Source organism: Hemicordylus capensis, chromosome 5 (genome assembly GCF_027244095.1).
Source record: "Hemicordylus capensis ecotype Gifberg chromosome 5, rHemCap1.1.pri, whole genome shotgun sequence".
Lineage (NCBI taxonomy): Eukaryota > Metazoa > Chordata > Lepidosauria > Squamata > Cordylidae > Hemicordylus > Hemicordylus capensis.
This window is the reverse complement of record NC_069661.1, coordinates 93,749,236-93,771,748: the sequence shown is the minus strand read 5'-3', so window position 1 is coordinate 93,771,748 and position 22,513 is coordinate 93,749,236. Positions and strand designations below refer to the sequence as shown.

Genomic DNA, 22,513 nt, shown 5'->3' with positions numbered 1-22,513 from the left:
CTTGGAGGAAGAGTGGGGTATAAAATGTAAAAATAAAAAAATATTATTATTATTTATATACCACTTTTCAACACACACAAAAACCTCCCAAAGTGGTTTATTCTTATATTATTAGTTTATTTATTCGATTTCTATACTACCCTTCCAAAAACAGCTCAGGGTGGTTTACACAGAGAAATAAGAAATAAATGAGATGGATCCCTGTCCCCAAAGGGCTCACAATTTAGAAAGAAACATAAGATAGACACCAGCAACAGTCACTGGAGGCACTGTGCTGGGAGTGGATAGGGCCAGTTACTCTCCCCCCGCTAAAAAAACAGAATCACCACGTTAAAAGGTGCGAATTTGCCAAAGTAGCAGGGGTAGTGAGGAGACATTGAAAAACACAGTAAGAAAAAGATTCCTTGTCCCCAAAGTGCTCATAATCTAAAAACCAAAGTAAGGTAGACATCAGCAAGAAACATTGGAAGGATGTTGTCCTGAGGGTGAACAAGGCCAGTTGCTCTCTTCTGTTACATATGAGGAGAATCACCATTTTGAAAGTCACTCTAACTGGGTGGGACATCAAGGAAATAGTTTTGCAATTTCTATCTAACCAGAGAGGAAGAAAGAATCTTGAGCTTTGTAGTCGCTGGCAAGAAGCAGCTTTTGGGGGGAATGCAAAGGTGTGCTGCTGCTCCTATGGAGCTGATCCTATTGTTTTAAAAATTAGTATGGCCTCTTTTAGATGCTTGTCTTCCTTGTACACCAAAGGAACTGGGACTCTCCACAAAGAAACAGATCCTGTGATGCTTCTCTGACACTTCTTACTGCTCAGGGAATTAAAGGGCATGTTTTATTTTTAGGCAGCACAGTAAATTTAAAAAGCCAAGAAAAAGAAAAGAAAAATAGAGTGTTACAATTAACTAGTTTTTTTTAGATGGATGCATTACTTTAAGGCCTTTCCAAACCATCACATAATAAATAATAATAAATCTGTTCCTGATAAAACTTGGTTTCCAGAACCCTTACCAGGTTCAGAGTTGTTTCCTTCCTCTGAACCTGTTTCAGTTTATCAGTGTGTCCTTCTTCAAAAGTGGGACCCAGAAGGACACACCATTTTCCAAGTAAGGTCTGACCAGCATAGAACAGAGTGGAACAATTATGTCTCATGATCTTTACACTATGCCTCTGTTAAAGCAGCCAAAGACTGCATAAGCTATTTTAGCAGCTGCATCACATTGCTGGCTCATGATCAACTTGTGGCCCACTAGGGCATCTAAACCCTTTTCAGAAGTACTGCTGCCAAGCCAGGTCTCTTCCATCCTATACGTATGCACATGATTTTTCTTACCTAAATGAACTTTACATTTGCATCCCTTGAATTGGACCTTGTTGGTTTGGGCCCAATATTTGAGCCTCTGCAGATCAGATTGAATCTTTATTCTGTCTCCTAGAGGGGTTAGCTATCCTCCTACAATCAAATGTGTGTCATCTGCAAATTTGCTAAGTATCCCTTCTAGTCCGTCCTTCAAGTCATTTATGAAAATGTTAAACATCACAGGGCTCAGGACAGACTCTGTGGCACTCTGTTTGACAGTTCCCTCCTGGTTGACCTAAGCTATTAAAGAGGCATTAAATATTAAACTATATAAAATATGATTCAGAAGCTTCAGATGGTGCAGAATTTCGCAGCCCATCTATTGATGGGAAGAGGCCAAAGAGAACATGTTATAGCAGCTGCCTTCTGCTGCTATTCAGTCTGAGGCATAGGAGAAAAAGTTGATTGTTCAAAGCAAAACCAACAAATGGCAAGAAGATTGTTCAAAGCAGGCACAAAGATGCAGAGAAAACATGGACCCAGAAATCTCTACAGAAACCAAATTGTCGGGGAGGGGGAAGGTTTCACAAGATGGTGATGGAGTTGAAACAGGACTGGGGGGCATTAATCAAGCCCAGGAGATTGTCCACCTCTACAATCCAGTATGAATCTAGGTTTAATTCTGGATGTAAGTAGAATGAACCAATCTTGCCATCTCAGTTCTGAAAAAGGGTGTTGATTGTTTGCCAGCTTATAACCTGGAGGAAAAGAAGCCTCTACTTGCTCAAACTGCCATGCTGAATTATTTCACAGTATTTCTAAGCAACTACTTTGAAAGCACAGGCAGGTGAAATAAGGTTCCCCTGCCAGCATTCTGGCACTGTCTCTGTTATCATGAAGAGGGGCTGCATGATTTCAAATGCATTATAATTTATATCAAGCCTTTATGAAACCTAATGCAGTGCCAGTACAGATCTTCAAAAGACTGCTGCTTGCTCACGAGCACATTTGAAGTTCTTTAGAAGCAAAAGAGTGGGGTGGGGGAAACCATGCATTGAGCCCTTGATCACGATTATTTGAGAAGGCTACCTGGTGGGCAGCAGGGAAGCCTGCCCAAACTTACCTTCCCTGCAGATGATCCATTACTCCTTGCTGGACTCGTGGATCGCTCACCCAGAGGTCACCGGCTTTCCCTGGCAGCATGGTGGGTTTGGGGCAGGACGTGTCGGCCCGGACCCTAGAAATCCCACAATGCACTGCACGGGTACACGGTGCATCTTGCCCCCACCCCCATTGCTGGCCAGAGCCTACTCCTGTGTTGCAGCACCAACACACAATCATTTAGCCCAGATTAAGGACACACTTGCATTCTTAACTTTGGTTAACAGGTGGGCCTCTTTGTCAGGATTGCTGCTGAGGTACACCACCAGCAGCCATGTGGCTGACAGTGGTTTTTTTTAATGAGAAGCTAAATTTTGGCTTGGCTTCCTTAGCCACGTGTGAGAACAGCCTCATTAATAACATCAGAATCCAGGGTTGCCACTGAGGGTTGCAGTGAATCATGGTTCTGTCTGGTTAGAATGCAACTATTTCTAAACATATAGAGCAGTGATTCTCAAACTTGGGTCCTCAGGTGTTATTGGACTTCAACTCCCATAATCCCCAGCCTCAGTGGCCTTTGGTTGGGGATTATGGGAGTTGAAGTCCAATAACACCTGAGGACCCAAGTTTGAGATCACTGATATAGAGGCTGTTCATACACATAACAAAGAGAGAGCTAGGGAAGCCAAGTCCGATCTTGGCTGCACTTGTGTACCACTGGGAACTGAGTGGCTTCCGGCAGCGGTATAGTGGCAAAACCACTTAGGGAGCCTGCCACTTGGTCAGGATTAAGAGTGTGAGGGTGCCCTTAACCTGGGCTAGGTGCTCATGTGCCGGCGCCGCACAGCACTGACACAGGAGCAGACTTCCAGTCATTTCCAGGGGATCTCCACAATGCACTGTGCACATGCAGTGCATTATGGGAGTTCGGGGGGCTTCAAACCTCCATACTGCCAGAGGCCTCCAAACCTCCATACTGCCAGAGGCAGCCAGTGTCTGTGTGGGCGTGCAATTAATGCGCCCAGCAGAGATTGGGGAATTTTCTGTAGGGGAGATAAGTTCCAGCAGCCTTCTTCCCTGTGCACCTGGTAACCCTTCTCACTGAATGTGAGAAAGGGCTTATGGTTTTTCACATCAACATATAGGGAGGTCATTCACACAATCAAAAACTGTGTTCTACCCAGGTATGGGAGCTATGTATGCTCCTAATTTTTTATTGTATGGAAGCAAGGTAGGAGGAAAACCTCCTCCTACCTTGCTTCCACACAATCACTTCTATCCAGGTTTTCCTCTTATCTTGCTTCCACACAACCAAAAATTGGGAGCACACACAGCTCCCAAACCTGGGTATAACAAAGTTTTTGAATGTGTGAATGATGTCAACATTTTATTTGTACTCTTGAAAGCAGGACTGTGACCCAATTCACATAAACAGTAGATGAGGTGGTAAACTTGTGTTTGGGCTGTACCACTTCAGATTGAATGTAGGAGATTATATAGCTAAATACAGAAATATTCCCTGAACATAACTTTATTTATTTAAACATATTTTTATAGTGCCCAAAACTTACGTCTCTGGGCGGTTCACAACACCTGTTCATAAAGAACAGGTTTTCCAGGAAGATGGCTAAGCTAGGATCCTTATCCCTAACGCAGACAATCGGGCAGGGAGCCGGCGGGGGCTGGGGAGCTCGGGGGCCACACGGTCCCCGGAAGCCCCAGTATGCCCTGCGCAAGCATGCAGGGCAAACTGGGGAGATCCCCAGAGCTGAGAGGTGAGTCGCCTCCCCTCCGGGGGTCTACTCGCGAGTAGCAATGGCACGGAGCTGCCCCGTGGCTACTCACGACCAGAGAGCCCGGTTTTGCTGAGCGCTCGCTCTGCAAACCCGGGCTAAGGGCTGAGTGGGTTAACCGCTCGAGAACCACCAGGCGCGGCTGCGAGCCCGGTGGTTCTCACGATCAGAAAAAATCAAGCTAGGCTTTCCTAGCCCAATTTTTCCCGATCATCAGAATAGCCCCACTATTTTTCTACATGCAGGGATTTTTAAAATGGAGGAGCAATCAGCTATGTGAGCCTCCGGGGCTGTTCCCACGATCAGGCAAAATTGGGCTAGAGGAGCCTAGCCCAATTTTGCCTGATCGTGGGAGCCACTGGGCTCGCAGGCGAGCCCAGTGGCTCCAAGGTGGTTAACCTGCTTAAGTAGCCCGCCCCTAAAACCACTCTGCAAACCCGGATGTTTTGATCGTGAGTACTCACGGCGCAGCTCCACGCCACGGCTACTCACAAGGAGACCCCCGGAGGGGAGGCGAAAAGCCACTTCCCGGCTCTGGGGGTCTCGCCAGCATGCCCTGCGCTCACATGTTGCATTGTGGAAGTTCGGGAGTTCCCCCAGCCCCCAAAGCTCCTTGCTGCCAGCAGGAGCTGGGAATCATCTGAGCGAGTGATCCAGTCACTCAGCACGGGAGAGATGATCATCTGTGGGGGAGGTAAACATTTTGAGGCCTCCTCCCCTCCCCACTTTTGAGCCCTTGATCTGATCATGAAAAAGGTCTCACTCTTTCTTATCCATAGGTGGTACCAGATGGAGGTCAAAGGGGGCAAATGCCGCCATAAGTAGCTCCGCCCATTACTAGATCTCTTTGCTTGCTTGAAAAAGGCATTTATCACAATCTTAAAGTGCTTTTATTTATTATCATCAACCAATATAAAAAATACAGTACAAAAACCATCAGCATATATAAAAAACCAGGTTCTTCTGGGCTCACTTTGGTTCATGTTTAAGATAGGAGCATTAATACAAAATGCACCATTATTTTGCTTTCAAAATCTAATATGTGGTACAATTTTTGCACCCAATATACACTTTGCCCTTTCCACATCCTATCTATATATCCATCCATCCATCTATCTATGAAAATATATATAAGGTGCTGCCACTGCCCTTATCCTCCATCAATTTGCTAGAGAAGCAGCTCTATGATCCATGAATATCACAGTTTTGCAGAACAGCAAAACCAGTTCCTTCTGCAGCTGCCATATTTTACTGTTTCAAAGTCATTGGTGGGATTTCTTCCTCACAATCTGTTGTATGTGTAAAACTGATAGTCCTTGTTCTCCTGAGGGATTTTAGATAGCTGTTATTTTACTGTAGCTTCCCAGAAAATACCTTTTTAAAATTTATTACTGTACCTTCCCAGAAAACACCTTTTTAAAAAGCAATGGGGCTATTCTGATGATCAGCAAAAATCGGGCTAGCCTCTGCTAGCCTGATTTTTGCTGATCGTCAGAACCACTGGGCTTGCAGCCGAGCCCGATGGTTCTGGAGTGGGTAACCCACTCTGGACCCCCTGCTAAAAAGCAGGTTTGCAGAGCGAGCGCTCCACATACCTGCTTTTTACAATCGTGAGTAGCCGCAGTGCGTGTTCGCGCCGCCCCTACTCATGAGTAGACCCCCGGCCAGGAGGCAAAAAGCCGCCTCCTGGCTCCGGTGGTCTCCCCAGTATGCCCTGCGCACTTGCACAGGGCATACTGGGGCTTGCGGGGGCTGCATGGCCCCCGGTCCCCCACCCCCCGCCGGCTCCATCACAGAGCCAGCAACCGTGTGGGCGGCCGATCCGGACGCCGAGGGCTCGCTGTCCGCTCGTCTGCGGGGAGAGTGGGCTTAGCCCGCTCTCCCCGCAGTTTCTAAAAAAGCGGGTCTCACGGATCGTGAGACCAGCCTCAATGTCTCATGCAAATTATATGATGGGCTTTTGGTGTTTTGAGGTCCCAGGTAAAATGTTAAAATGCTTCCCTATGCTCTTGTAGGGATGTGCAGAACTGGTTCTAGTCAAACCTAGATCGAATAGAACTGGCCTAGTTTGACCGGTTCGGACATGAACCAAAGCAGACCCCCCAAAAGTGGTGCTGATCCAGGTTCCAGCTGAACTGGCCCTGGATGTAATGGAACTGGTTCAGAACTGGTTTGGCAGTTCAAAGGGGATGCTTGTAAAGAGGAACCCAGTGAGGATTCCCCTTTATAAATAAAGGGGGGAAGCCTGCCAGCCTTTTAAAAAATCCCAATAGGGCCAACAAGAGGGCACCTCATAGTTAGAGGTGGTGGCATGATGTGGCATACACGGAGGCCATTTGTGTGGCCTTTGCGCATATGCAGAGGCTATTTGCATAATGACGCAAATGACGATGTCATGCAAAGTTCCTTCTATTATGTAGCAATAACACTACCCCTTGAAAAGTGAGACAACTGGAAGTTTCCTGAAGTTATTTTTTAGTAATGTTCCCTTTTACACAGTAAAATACAGAGGCTATTCCCATGATCAGGCGAAATCGGGCTAGGGGATCCTGGCTTGGCGGTGTCTCCAGCATGCCCTGCGCTCATGCACGGCATGCTGGAGCTTCCAGGGGCCGCATGGCCCCAAACTCCCCAGCCCCCACCAGCTCCGTGACGGAGCCGGCAGTCGTTTGGGTGGCCGATCCGACCATCCAGGGCTGCCGCCCTGCTTGTGTACGGGGAAAGCAGGCTAAGCCCGCTCTCCCCGCTAACCCCCTAGAGGCTCTTCTCATGGATCGTGAGAAGAGCCTCACAGTCTTATTAGAATGAGCTTTCCCTGCTATCCTACACCTAGTGGAAGTTCTAAGGGCCACCTGTCAAGAAAGAAAGAAAGAAAGAAAGAAAGAAAGAAAGAAAGAAAGAAAGAAAGAAAGAAAGAAAGAAAGAAAGAAAACATTTTAAATCACCTACCAAATGCATTATAGTATCTTGGAGAAAGTTGCACAATGATCTAACTGATTCAGAGTTGAGCTAGCCTCCAAGTTTAAGACCAACCCCATCCAACTGATCTAAGTAGTCAAGCCACACACCTACATCAGTCCTGGTCCTACCTACAGTCAAATGAGCTTGGGATAGGCTTATACAGGATATATAATTTGGGAACATGGCTCAGAAATTATTTATTCTGAGCAGGCTACTCATCACTGAATAACCATAGGAAATTAACACACAAACATGGGATTGGCGGCAAGGTTTCATAATCAGGGGGCTGTTGTGTTCTATCTTGTGTCCTTTCATGTCCAGAGGTCAGAACTGTGCCGTCGCACAGGGTGGGTTGCTGGAGGGAGAGTCACATGCTTGGGCTGTGCTAGGGGGGTTCATGGAGCGGCAGCGGTCACGGCTGGGTCATTAAGAACCTTAATCTACTTTTAGTTTCCCTTTTACCCCCCCCCCCCCATCGCCCTTTAGGAGACTTTTCAAGGATCCCCCCACACTTTTGTTTGTAAAGGGAAATCCCCACCGGATGCATATAATAACAATACAACATAGCATACACAGAGCCGGGTCTCATGATCCGTGAGACCCAGTTTCTGAGAAACTGTGGGGAGAGCGGGCTTAGCAGGCTAAGCCCGCTCTCCCCGCAGACAAGCGGGCAGGGAGCCCTGGGCGGCCGGATCGGCTGCCAACATGGATGCTGGCTCCGTGACGGAGCCAGCGGGGGTGGGGGAGCGGGGGCCATGCAGCCCCCGCAAGCCCCAGTATGTCCTGCGCGAGCGCGCAGGGCATACTGGGGAGACCCCCGGAGCTGGGAGGTGGCTTTTCGCCTCCCGGCCTGGGGTCTACTCATGAGTAGGCATGGCGCAAAGGCGCGCCGCAGCTACTCACAAGCCTAAAAAGCAGGTTTGCTGGAACGCTCGCCTTTTAGAGAAAAAGATTAAAGATGCAAAAACTTCTAAAATCACTTAGAAATCAGCTCTTTGCCCAATTCCTTTGAAATAATTCTTGCAGCTTCCTTGCCCCACTTGGGCACTACCATCCACCAGACTCTGCTCTAGGCCACCCCTTTCCCCCCCGACATGAAGCGATACATTTGCTGAAACCTCCATTGCTCCTTATGGAGAAAAACCTTAAAGACGTGAAATTTTTAAAAATCACTTACAAATCAGCCCTTTGCCAAATCTCTCTGCAATTTGGGTGGTAGCCTCCACTCATTAGGCACTACCACCACACCTGACTCTTCCGCCCCTGATCCACCTTATGCCCAAATCTGCCCCAAAGACACTAAAACTTCAACAATTCACCAAAAATCAGCCCTTTGCCCAATCCCTCGCAATTTGGGTGATAGCCTCCACCCATTAGGCACTACCAACCCACCCTTCTCTTTTTGCCCTGGGACCCGAAATTCAAGCAGATGTCAGATCGGACCTTTTTGCATTGAAGTCATTGGGAGGCAAAAAGGTGGGAAATTCAAGAAGATGTCAGAACTCAAAATGGAGGAGGAAGAAGAAGCACTTTATCGGCCACAAAATGGAGGATCGAAACTACAAATTATTCGGAGCCAAAACGGGGGTGATTAGTTTTGGCTCAAAAACATTTCAGGAGGGCAAGAGGGTGATTTGTTTCGGCAACAAATCACCCAAAATGGGCAGTTTCGGGTACAAATCATTCTGTACCCAAAACGTTTTGCACATCCCTACCTTATAAAGTGAGAAAGGGATGTCCCCGATAATATGGACCAAAACAAATAATTGAAATCCAAGGAGATTCTGTCATATTTGATGATGGAAAGAAATGGAACAGTTTGAGACTTTCAAGTATGCATGCTATGAGACAAGAGGGAAGGGAGTCTGATTTCAGGAGAACTGGAGAGGAATTTGATCTTGCCTCCAGTTTTGACCTCACAGTTGAGGCTTATGAAAGTGATGGACAATCTTCTGTGCCATAAAACAAATCACTAATAGCTCCTGTGCCAGATACCCCAAGACTAGCAGAGCCCACCTAATGGCACAGCAGGGAAATGACTTGACTAGCAAGTCAGAGGTTGCCAATTGCCCAGACTATGGGAAACACCTATATTGGGCAGCAGTGATATAGGAAGATGCTGAAAGGCATCATCTCATACTACGTGGGAGACGGCAAAGGTAATCCCCTCCTGTACTCTACAAAAGACAACCACAGGGCTCTGTGGTCACCAGGAGTCAACACCGACTCGACGGCACACTTTACATTTACGTTTGCAAGCCTGCACAAGCAAAAATAAAATAAAATGTGGCAATAGTGATAAACTAACCATGGGTAGGGAAACTGAAGGTACTCTTTGCCCAGAGTTTTGTTTATCCTACAGCTTGCGCTGAGCACGGGATTTCACACCCACACTGCTTAAACTTCAAACAATCAAAATGCTATAATGGAAATACTTCCAACTAGGGGTGTGCATGAAATGGTTCATGCATGTCCTAGGGAGTGGGGAGTGGTACCTTTAAAAGGAGGTAGGCAGGCCCTACCTGCTCCTCCAGTGAGCCGCCCCACCAATGCCCCATTGTGGCACTGTCACACTTAAAATTTAACTTAAAAGCAGCAGCCATGCTGCTGTCCTCTTTAAAATGGTGTGCCATGCCAAAGGGATGCTGCTCCCAGCAGCCCTTGCACAGCATCGGCATGCAAATGGCATTGGCACATGTATTGACTCCATTTGTGTGCTGACGCCACACGAGGGCTGCTGGGAGCAGCATGGCGCAACATTTTAAAGAGGACAGCAGCATGGCTACTGGTTTTAAGCATGACAGTGCCATGATGGGCCAGTGAGGAGTGGCGGCGGCTCACTGGAGGAGCAGGTAGGACCTGCCTGCCTCTTTTTAAAGGCAGCCCTCGCTGAAACACTCCAGCTGCAGTAGCTCAAATCGTTTTGGCACCTTTCCAAAGACAGAAATGATTCAGGCACATCCCTACGTCCAACACACTAATCACTACATCTTCTTAAACCACCTCTCTTTTTCTAAGAGTCACCAGTGCTTTTCAATAAGATGTAGACCTATATCCCGAGCACAATGAAAATTAAGGTCATTTCCCCCTCTGACATGGGTAACTTCCAAGTAAGGTGGAGCAAAAGACCCTATTTTTCTGAAAGTAGTATGGAAACAAATGCATATATGGTACACATCTTTAAATAGTTTCCTGGTTGAAAGTCGTTTTATATCCTCCTCTAATGGCCTTGCTGTTGTTTTGAGTCCTGGAGCTGCCTAATGAGCTTTCAAAAATAAAGCTTTGCTGCACTTTTTCATAAAAGGCTTACAGTTCAGCTTAGCTGTAAATAGATCAGGAATTCATGAATGCAAAATGAATCAAGGCCAGGACTGAAAACTGTTTTTGCTACTTACAAACATTCACAGCCTTCATCGACTGTGTGCTATATATCATTACAGTAATATTCTTTATTGGCTGGGTAATAACTATTCATTTCGTTATCTTTTTCAGCAGGAATTTGTCTCGGAAGGAATATTTGGTGAGGGTTCAAGATAAAGGATCTTTGGTGCCCAAATTCCCTACATAGAATTTAAAAGAGCTACTGTTGAGTATATTAACCTTCTGCTTCATGTTTCCTGACCATTTATGACCAAGTTTCCTGGCTTTTTAGTCAGATTTTATTTTATATTTTAGCTTATTTTAATTGTGTCATTTTTATAGTCTTGTTTTTAATTTTTGTGTAAACTGCCTTGGGATTGTTTTAGTGAAAGGTGGTATACAAATTTAACAATATAAATGAATGAACGAGCAAGTAAGTAAGTCTACTATGCCTCAGGTGCAAGGGTCCTGCAGAACACACTGTTCTTCTTCAAACATAAACCCCTTAGGTTGTATCTAAAAAAAATTACGGCTCACTTGGAGGATGACTTCTATGCTCTACCTAGGACTGAAATCCAATTTAGAAGTGGTTATATTTTCATCAGAATAGGCATATTCACACATTCCAACTCTTCTCAACTACCATATCTTATAGAGTTCTAGAGGGAAAGCGCTGGGAAGGGCTACATTTCCAAGCATTTGCCACATGCCTTCCTGGACATCATTTGGCTTCAAGGTGAAGCCGAAACTTTGCACAGCCTGGCTGACCTGTTATGAAATTTCAAGGTACCCAGTGCAGGCTCAAAGTGCTGGCCTTCTTCTCCATCCCCTAACTGGCGTATATTAGATTCAGTTCTATCATATACAGTAGTGGTTTCTCTTCAATCTCACATACCTTACACTAGCTTCTCTTTTTACATCAGGATTTTTGAATGCTTTTTGACTAACCTATCAATTTCCTAAACATGTAGGCTGGCTGCTAGTCCAGACAACATATAGTTGTTCAGTGCATATTCCAGGGACACTATTGCATCAATCACCTGTTAAACAGAGTGGAAGAAACTGCCTGAGCAGAATCCAGTTTTCTCTCCAAGCATACAGATTATCAAAGCTCGATAGCATGGTCAGATCCTGCATTTTTAAAACCAAACGAACAAGCAACCAATGTTAACCCTGTTGAGTGGCCCCAACTTGAACAGCAACTTCTCACTTTGCACATACTCCTCATGAATTTTTTCAACTTTGATTTGCTGTATTGTCTGGTAATTACTGTCATGATCCTTGGTGATTACTATCGTGTCTTTGGAAATGCAGCCAGTAGACCTTATATTGCTAAGGTTTCACATTGTTCTCTTCCTGTTTGGATGTCCACAACTTTATGAGCTGAATGTTGAGTTCTTCCATAATAAAGCTCCTGGGAATGGATAACAATTACAATTACAATGGATAACAAATTAAGCACTTTCAAATCCCATTGACTTCAATGGAACAGAGTGATTAACTCATGTCCATAGAAAATCATCAGATGGAAAAGTCTTTGATTTTGTTTGCCATCACAGTTATTATTTTTTTCCTTTATCTTTTAATAAATAATATCCAAATAGTTCATCTTGTGCTGACCACTTATTGGAAAGACTAGAATCTGAATCTCTGACAGCACAAAACAAATGGAACTGGCAACAGAGCCATGGAAAGAAGAAAATATTCTGAGAGGCTACAGGGAAATATAGCAAATGAATTTGAGCAAGGGCATAGCTAGGGAGCGAGGGCCTGTGTTTACCCCTCTCTCTGGCGGCTCCTTGGAGAGAAGGAAATAATGAAGAAGATAGGAGAGATGGAGCTGGGGGCCCCTCAGGAGCCTGGGCCCCTCAGGAGCCTGAGAAACCCTCCATTCAATTATAGGTACACCCCTGAATTTGGGGGTGGGGAAAGAAAAGGAAATGCCATACTTGCAGGCTGTATTACATTATTCATTATGAGCCTCTCTGAGAGAAAACCAGAGCAAGAATTTCCTTAATGAATCGAGACTTTTCATTCCTCTTCATTCCTGTACCCAGCTCAAGGAGGCTGTTCTCACAATGGGAGAAAACCAGGCTAAAGGAGCCCAGCCTGGTTTTCTCCCATCATAAAAACCACCAGGTCCATGGGAGAACCCAGTGGTTCTCTGGCGGCTAACCCACCAGAGAAGCCCTCCCCTTAAACGGGGAGGGAATACCCCATTTTCCTGATCGTGAGTTGCCACAGTGCAGCTCCATGCTGACTCATGAGGAGACCCTGCTGGGAAGGTAAAAAAAGCCTCTCAGTGATGGGGATGTCCCCAGGATATCCCACACACTCACATGGGGCATCTGGCGGCCGGGCATCCCCCAATCCTTGCAGCCTCTACCAGTTCCATGACGGAGCCGATAGTAATGTGAGCGGCCGATCCAGCCACCCAGCAACAAGCGGCTGCTCGTCTGCAGGGAGAGCGGGCTAAGCCCACTCTCCCCGCAGAACCCTCCCAGGCTCTACACACGGATTGTAAATCTTAGAGTTACATAACATGCAGCTAGAATGCAGGATATGTATGTCTCCTTTTGACCTTAGTCTCTATGTCTCAGCAACAAATTCCAAGGCTGCAGCAAAAGAGTCTTGAGAAACCTGAAAGACTAAGACATTTATTGTGGCATCAGCTTTCGTGGACTGTAGCCCACTTTGTCAGATGCAACTCAGTGAGTTAATTTACCATTCATTGACATGTCCTTGTTGCTTTCACAGTCTTTAGATAGCCACAGAACCAGACCATGGCAACAAAAACAACTGCGCTGTGCCAGCTAATCTCTTAAAATAAATCTCTTGTTATAACAAGTAATGACCACGTTCTATTGCCTTTCCAAGAATAAGCAGGCAGCTGCTAATAAAACTTGCTGCAAGAGCAGAGAGCCAGATCTAGCAATCTTATTTGCAAATGCCATTCTCCTGGATGTCTTTTTAAAATCTGCAAATATGCCAAAACAAGGAGAGATCTGCAACATTTCTATTCAATCCAATTGTATTTTGTTCCCCGCAAAACCCAACAATGACCCTAAATAGAAATCAAAGCTGAAGTGTGCACATGCTGTTTTAAACGGCAGCCCATACACTGAAGCACACATGTTTTTCCCATGGCTATGCAACTCACAACCATAGAAATAGCCTCCTACCGATTACCAGTCTGCCTGCCCAGAGATGAATACTAACATGACTGTTGCCACTGGACTGCATCCATGGCTGCCAGCATAAATAATTCAGGGTTAGCTTCAAGACCTTGTAGGTAAAAGGGAAAACAAAGCCACAATTTATGTAGTTTGACATGTCAAGAAATGAATGAAATATTGAATAGGTATAATGCACTTCAATGCATGCCAATGAACTTGCCTTGTGAAAGAAATGACTTCCTTCTTCCAAAGGCATTATGAGAACTTGAATAACTACAGTTGCTTTTATGCAAATATCTAACACAAGAGAGCTTAAAATGGATCTCTAATAGTTTCAGCTTCTGTTGTAATATTTTATCTTGCTCACAGTGGGCAAGTCTATAAGTCAAGAAACCAAAGCTGAGAAATACTTTTGGTGTGTGCACTTTGAGGAGGAAGCTTGATAAAGGTAAGATACCTGTTACATAAGCTGTCTATCATGCGCTTTTTTTGAACCAGCCCCATTGAGTAGGTAGGAACAGAAGTGGAACTTAACTGACATTTCCAATCTTTCATGCATGCTAACCCCAGTTTGAGGTATGAAAACACTACCAAGGGTCCATAAATGCAATTGCCAGGCTGTCAATGACTGTCTGCCCCTTTGATGCCCAACATAGTGAGGGCCAACTCCACTTTCCCCTAAGCAGAAAACTTGGAGGAAGTAGTCTGTTACTTCATAACCACCGTGTTTCCCCGAAAATAAGACAGTGTCTTATATTAATTTTATCCCCCCAAAATGCACTAGGGCAATTAGCGGTACATCAGAAATTACTGCTAGGTCTTACTTTTGGGGAAACAGGGCAGCTATGAAGACTCAGCAGCCAGAATCTATCTCTCCTCTTGCACAAATCCCTACATTGTCACAAGATTTTGCCTAAAGTATATTTTACAGTGTTTGCCTGAAGCTACTGCAGTAGCATCCAAAGGCCTTAATGTATCTGACGCAGGGTGCCAAATGCTCCCTTCCCCTTGCACGTGTGCCTCCTCTTTTCCTGCTGCCTCCCACCCTTGAACAGAGACCCCACCTCCTCTTCCACCTGGCCCACCACTTGCACTAGGCTGACAGTGAAGGAAAACATGAAAGGACATGGAACAGAGGGGAGCTTGAAAGGAAGTGCCCTATGAAAGGGCAACAGAGTGCACGGGACACTCTATAGAGTATCTCCTTAGTCTATTGCCCATTTCACAGAGTACAGGAGGCACTGTTGGTGCCGTGCATGCAAATGGTGTCTGTGCATGCGCAGATGCCATTTATGTGCTGACGTTGTTGGCGGACTACTGGGAGCAGCACTTCAGCCACATAACACAGTGTTTAATACTGACAGTACCACAGTGGAGCAGAGAGGAGTGGTGGGGAGGCAGGAAAGAACTTACTTCCTCCTTTTAAAGCTCCCGCTCTCCACCCCCACCCCCAGATGTGTACAAAATGCATTAGGGATGTGCACATCCCTAATATTTAACATACACATGGCTACCCCACATGTCTTGGGTGTGGATTAGGTAGAAATGGGTGAGTATTGAGGTATAATATGGTAAACACTGGAATTTATCTCAGGAATCTTGAGAATTTTACTGCAAAGATGTAGCTGGATATTCGAGGGGCTGTGACTACTTTGATATTTAAACAAACAAACCTTGATACATAAAGTATTAAGTGACAGAAGGGATAGTAAATGTAGTTAAATGTAGAAGTAAATACAGCAGATTGGAAGAGTGTAACAATTAAAAGGGGAAACGTTCCATAAAGATAAATTATATGCGAAGAGCAGATGGAGAAAGAAAGGACATTGGAACAGATGTAAACATTATTCTAAAGTAGCAAAGATTTATCAAGACAGCAAACACAATACTGAAGAGTTTATTTTTGTCCATTGCTAACTGCACTGAGCTTAGGCCTCAAGAGAAATAGCAGTGGAAAACCCTTCCTTGAACATCAGTCCATGAAATAAGCAAGTGACAGTCACAAGTCAATCGGCATGCCATCACAGAATTATGCGTGCTGTTACTTCATGCAGGTTCTTTCATACAAAGTGCTGTGCCCTGCTAGGTTTCTTAGAGAACTGAATAATGCAAAATAAAAGGCAGCTTAAAAATAAATCTGAATGGTGAATGAATTAAAGCACTCTCACATTTCTCTTACATTCTAGAATCAGCCAACTGCTTTTATAATGGAACAGGAAAGTATTGAGGAAAACGTAGACCAATGGGTTCGAAATCCATGGAGAAACTTCTAGGTTTGCCTCATATGTTTTAAAACTTTGTCTTAAAGACCCAAACACCACATATGAAAAAATGTATAATATATCATATTTCCTTTTGTTGTTTCTTCTTCCTTTGTATTTACTTGGATGTTTCTTTACTGCAATTTATATGGCTATATAAATGAATGCATTGACAGCATTACTAATATGTAGATATGTTTTGTGCACGTTTGAGAATTTTTAAATGAATTGTTTCTATAATCAATCTTAACTCATCCAAACCCACACACGCAGAAAATAGGGATAGTCAAGATCTACCATGGTTACCCCAAATTTACTTGAAAGTTATCTGATCTCTTCCCTAAAAGATTACATCACTTTACTAGTCAGAGTCTGAAAGTAACTTCCCCTACCATCAAACTACACCTCCTCTCCTATCCAAGGATGAAAGTATGAAAGTAAAAGATTTAAAACTTCTATAGACATGAAAATAAAAATGCTAACTCTGTCTTACACACCGAAAATCAAGAAAAGGAATGCACACGCAGGGAGGGGTGGGGGAGAGAGAGAAGCACACTCCTGAGGCAATTCTTAAGGCTTGGGGTGGGAGGAACGTATGTGCTCTCCCAGAACTTGTATGAACACACTCTAGGAAAGCTTCATAACCCAGCCAGCTCAGGATTATATGCAGGTTTATTACAAGCATCATAGGTAGTCCAAGCCTATAGGAATTAAATTATACCGTTTAGAGCAAGATAAGGGTTTTGGGGTTTTTTTTTTGAAACCCCAAAATACCTCCTTCCATATCCCTTGGCAGTTCAGTATGTGCATCTTAAAGAACTGTTCAAAGAAAAGGGCAGTTTAAAATATATATCTAAGTAGTGAATGAATTAAAGCACTTTGACATCTCATTTCTCTCACATCCTGGAATTAGTTTACTGATATTGTAATTGAACAGGAAATTATTGAGGAAAATATAGACCAATGGCTTTCAAGATTTTGTCCTCAAAATATTCCCTACCAAACCTCTTTTTGAGTACAATTTGCATTGACAACTTGAAAATGTAAATTGAACGTCCAAAGGGATCTGGAACAGAGATTTTTGAGAAAGTCTCCTTCCCAGGTACTTTTGGGAATACTGTGTAATGCAATTTCAATACACTTTGAACTACCAAGGAATATGAAAGGTAGGCTTCTTGAAGCTCAACAAATTTCACCTTGCCCCAAAGGTAGAGGAAATATAAAGGTTAGGTGCAGCCAAACCCAGGTTTGTGTCATCTCGGCAGGCGATAATCTGGGCGATTGCTGCCGGGTTAAACAGCTTCCTCCTAGCCTGCTACTATTTTCTCTAATTTATTATTTATTTATTTATTTATTTATTTGATTTCTATACCGCCCTTCCAAAAATGGCTCAAGGTGGTTCACACAAAGAAACAATAAATAAATAAGATGGATCCCTGTCCCCAAAGGGCTCACATTCTAAAAAGAAACTTAAGATAGACACCAGCAACAGTTGCTGGAGGTACTGTGCTGGGGGTGGATAGGGCCAGTTACTCTCCCCCTGCTAAATAAAGAGAATCACCATGTTAAAAGGTGCCTCTTTGCCAAGTTAGCAGGGGTATAGCAGAGATTAGCTGCGCTGGTGTCCTGAGGCATGACTCTGGGATGTGGGGCAGGGGAGTCCTCCCTCTCCCAGTATCTCCATCTGCTGCACCACTGCTTGTGTGAGCGTGTGATGCAGTGAAGGGGCGGACAACAGCTGCTCCTTTGCCTGGGAAGGCAGGTGAGTTCCTGTCTTCCCCGCAGCCCGCCCACCACAGCGAGGTGTGAAGAACCTCATAGTCTTGCACTGGCTACGTAATAAAAATCTGCTCTTGCAGAAATGCAGAACAGAAGAGTTTTCCTAGAGTTAGAAGTTTTCCTAGCGATTGGTCAGATAAGCTCTTAAGACTGAGGAAGCTTCTTCCCCACCCCAAAGTTTGGGAAGCACCCCAAAGTTCTCCAAAGGTCTTTAAAGTGTGTGCATGAGTCCTTCTCTTTTGGTCTTTCAGAGCTACAGTGGTCTTAAGAAGAAAGCTAAAAATAATTATTTAGTAGCTAGATAATTTTTGAATGTGTTGATTTTACTAATTTTTACTTGTGCCTCCTTCTTCTCAATGATACCTTTAATAAGTACCGGAGGTTTTTCACACTGTATTTTTACCCGAAATCTCCCCCAGAAGGAAGTGTGTGTGTTCAGCCAGTTTTCCACCGAAGTAAGTGCGAGATCTTGGGGAGCCACACACAATTCGGGGTTTCCCTTCCAAATTCAAGTTTATCCTGATTTCTCTCTGGGTTTAAAACATCCTGTAGTTTAGTGAGTTTTTTTCTGGATAAACTGGGAGTGGCTGCCAGCGATCACATTAACACAATAATAAAGAACTCTCTAATGGGATTGCATTGCAAACCCCGCCCCCCACTCAGAGGGATCCTGGCTCCAAAGTCCCTCCTTGCAGATCTGACCATGCTGCTCAGAGTAGAGAGCTGGGAGTTTACAGCTGTTGAGCTGCCCCGACTGCTGCTTCTTCGCTTGCTTCTCTTCAGCTAAAAAGAGGAAGCATAATGCTGGGATTCTGATTTGAAGTGGCTTCACTCATTGGATACTCTGAGAGATGAAAGCCACATCTGAAAAACTTCTAGTGAACAGCTCTAAGCCAAGAAGAATTTTGAGGATTTAAAGAGTACAACTCTCTTTTGAGGTCAGCTTTTAGAAACTTCCAAAGTTCTTCTCCAGACCTGAGCTTGGAGAAGTTTCCTGGCATCTCTAAAAAATAAAAACCCTACATATTATTACTTCGTGTTTGGTAGCTGCACCTGGCCAAGATCTGACTGCTTCATATCCCCAATCACCACACAGAAATAGCTGGGGATGGTGCACTGGGTGACTAGGTATTCAAACTCTTGAGTAGTACCTTTAACTTCATGTTTGCTTGGCCTACACACAAAGCTAATAACACATTGAGGTGATTCTCACGATTGCCAAAAAGCCGGCTAAGGGAGCCTAGCCCGCTTTTTGGCAATCGTGTGTCTCTCCAGGATGCCCCGCATACTCACACGGGGCATCCTGGAACTTCCGGGGGCCGCGCAGCCCCAGATCCCTGCAGCCCCCACTGGCTCCGTGACGGAGCCAGCAGTCGTGTGGGTGGCCTATCTGGTGGCCCAGGTCTGTCTGGCGATCATCTGCAGGGAGAGCGGGCTAAGCCTGCTCTCCCTGCAAATCCCCTTACAGTGTCTCACTGATCGTGAGGCTCGCCTCAATATGTACAATACATTAAGAATGTGTTACTTCCTGGAAGTTTACCATTTCATTTAAACTTCAGTAGAAAAGCTGTTAGATAATATCCTTACTTTTTGTTTTAAATCAAAGTTATATATTTGTTCAGCATATAATAATACTGGAACAGGAGAGAAAATGGCGGGGGGACATAGGGAAATGTAAATTTGAATCTAATTTTATGTGCTTTGGACCATTACACACCCTAGTGAAGTAAATGAGAGATTTTATATGAGTTTTGGAACAGAATAATAGAGCTGGAAAATCAACATGGATCAAGCAGTCAAGCCCCATTCACTGGCAAGATTAGTAGCACAAGGCATCTGCAACACCATCTCATTCTGTCTCCCCATAGTCCCTGAAGAATAAACTGTACATAGATTTCAGAATTCTCTACTAGCAGTTGTCAGAAACTGCTGCATTAAGTTATTCTTGCAGTGGTCTTAAGGTGGTGCTGAATTGCTGCTGAGTGGACATAGCATACTGGCAAACTTGCACTAGTAAAAACACAATTACAACGTCGCCCATTATTTCAGGGGAATAGGAAACATCTGCCAATGCCAAACTAGAATAACTCAAGATCATATCCTGTTTAAAGATACTGGAAAGAGCTGGGGAGCAGGATGGCAAAGTAAGCTTGCTCACCAGTTCATTAATAGAATGTCATTGCCATGAACATAAGAACATCCTTCCTGGATCAGGCTCAAGGCGTGTCCAGTCCAACATCCTGTTTCCCACCAGATGCCTCTGATGCCAGGAGATAAAAGCATGTTCTCTATCCTGCCACTGCTCCCCTGTAACATCCTGACTCCATCAAGACTAGAAGTCAAGACAAGACAAATTCAAATTCCTTGCCTCAGCTGCAACCCTACTTGGAGAAGTGGGACCTGACCTCAGTCACTCATGCTTTTGTAACATCCAGATTGAACTACTGCAATGCACTCTATATGGGGCTGCCCTTGAAGGTGGTTCGGAAGCTTCAGCTGGTCCAGAACACTGCTGCAAGGATGCTCATAGGCTCAGGTCACTTCATGAGTGTTATAACCAAAGTTTCATTGGTTCCCAGTCCAATTCTAGGCTAGATTCGAGCTGTTGGTCTTGATCTTTAATGCTCCTCATGGCTTGAGGCCAGGGTACCTGTTCACATTTGCCCATATGAGCCTGCCAGGGCCCTCCGCTCAGCATCTCAGACACATGGCCTTGCCACTAACAGAGATCCAGTTGGTGGGGACTAGAGTCAGAGCCTTTTTGGTTGTGGCCTCTTGGCTTTGGAACACCCTCCTCAAAGAATTCTTCCATGATCCCTATTAACTATTAAAAACACATTTTTTAAAAGAGGCTTGTTAATTTTCTATCTGATATCTGGTAGGTTCTTTAGTTTTTAAAGTCCTCAGATTTTAGCTTTTTATTAATAACTTTTAATTTGAAACTTTCTTTTAAAATGTAATTTTAAATGTGGTTTTAGCCTGCTCATTTAATTTAACTTTATTAATCTTTTATTTTACATTGTATCTATTTTATTAATGTTGTGAGCCACCCTGAGCAGTGGTGTACTGGAGGGGTAGGGTATACATATTTTTTAAAAAAATAAAAATAAAATAAAATATGCCAGAATTGTGTCAGGAATCATCAGAACACTCAGAATATGCAGCAAATAGAAAGATAGTGGGGGGGGGGGGGGATAACTTCCTTTGTTCCAAAAAAGAGAGACATATACACAAACGATGGAAATAAATTTTCAATTCTAGGCACACTGATTCCTAAATAATTTATCCACCGAAGCACGTATTTGCATAATTAAAAGCTGATAACTCTTCATTCACTGCTCATTTCCTTTACCTGCTTGCATTATCCACTTTCTCAGTGTACATAATTAAAACGAAAATTTAGAGCGTATAAATTAATGACACTAATTACTAAACCACCTAAAGATGTAATTGATCATTGCACCTTTGGGAGCCCTCCTAAAGTACCCACTAAGATGTAAAAAGATTTAGGGTTTGTTCACACATAATCCCAAACATGGTTTGGCATTACACAAGTGAGTTTGGGTTAGGAATGTGCACAAAGCGTTTCGGCACTTCTATTTCAAGGCACTGATACCCTTTGAACCTGCCCCCGCTGCATCATTAAGCGGCTGCTTGAAGAGGAGGAAAGAAGCTCTTACCTGTGCCTCCATGGCTGCTCCACCACCTACCCACCCCACTGCCCCAGCACGACGCTATTGGGATTAAATGCTGCACCGCATGCCTGGAGGGCTGCTCCCTGCAGCCCACAGACAGGGATCGGCATAGAAATGGTATCCACACATGCATGCACCCCATCTTGAGTGGTCAGCATGGTGTTGCTGACCACTCAAGATTGTGTCCGCACATGCGCAGACACCATTTTGATGTCGACTCCACCCACGGGCTACTGGGAGCAGCCCTGCACCTGTGTGGCAGGGCGTTTAATTCCAACAGCACTGCACTGGGGCAGCGGAATGTGGCAGAGTGGCCATGGCAGAACAGGAAAGACCTGCTTTCCTCTTCTTAAAGCAGCCATGCTCCTCCCCAGAACAGATGGCCATGAAACACTTGGTGCGCATCTCCTACATTCTGCCTTCCCATCACATGCTACACTGCGCTTCTTTATTTTCTGTCCAGTGCAGACCACAGTTTGCTGTTACAATTGAATTGCCAAGCTATGGTTTACAGTTGCCCTCCAAATCAGAATTGGAGGACTAGTGCAAACCATAGTTTTCTGGTTTGATTAAAATGGCAAACTATATTTTGTATTAAACTGGGACTGAGATAACAAGCGCACATGAGGAAAAAGAGAAGAAGGAAAGGGAGCATAGGAGCTTTAGACTCGTCTATGTAATGACAAACCATGGTTTGGTGTTATGTGTGAACCAAGCCCTAATCAAAGGTGGGTTTTATTACTCTCTCTTCCCCTATATCCTGTTTGCAAGACTCTGCATCCATTTGATGAAACCATGAAGGGAATATTTTAAAGCAGTATTTGGAGCACTTGTAGAAGAACCTTCAAATTTACCTTGAAATTTTGCTTTAGGGAAAAACTAGTGGCTACCAATGGACATGGATGGACACACACACACACACACACACACACACACACACAAATTCCCCATGAGAATTTTCTCTAATATTGCTAAACCTCAATAAATTTTGCTCTAAGCAAAATCTGGTGGTAAGTCTAGGTGGAAACTTCCTCCTGTATTCAGATGTATAGATCCATCTTCAATCTTTCATCTTTGGAGGCAATTT

At 44.3% G+C, this 22,513-nt stretch overlaps 1 protein-coding gene across 12 annotated transcripts in view; it reads right to left on the bottom strand.

Moving 5' to 3' along the window:
• Positions 1-22,513, bottom strand: part of SGCZ (sarcoglycan zeta) — an 889,976-nt gene that overhangs the window by 418,148 nt on the left and 449,315 nt on the right. The window contains exon 1 of one of the 12 annotated variants that reach the window (XM_053253775.1): positions 2,424-2,435. The exons of the other annotated variants lie outside the window; for them this stretch is intronic. The gene's annotated coding sequence lies outside the window, so the exon portion shown is untranslated. Of the gene's footprint in view, positions 1-2,423; positions 2,436-22,513 lie in introns of those variants that run through there. 12 annotated transcript variants of the gene reach the window in all.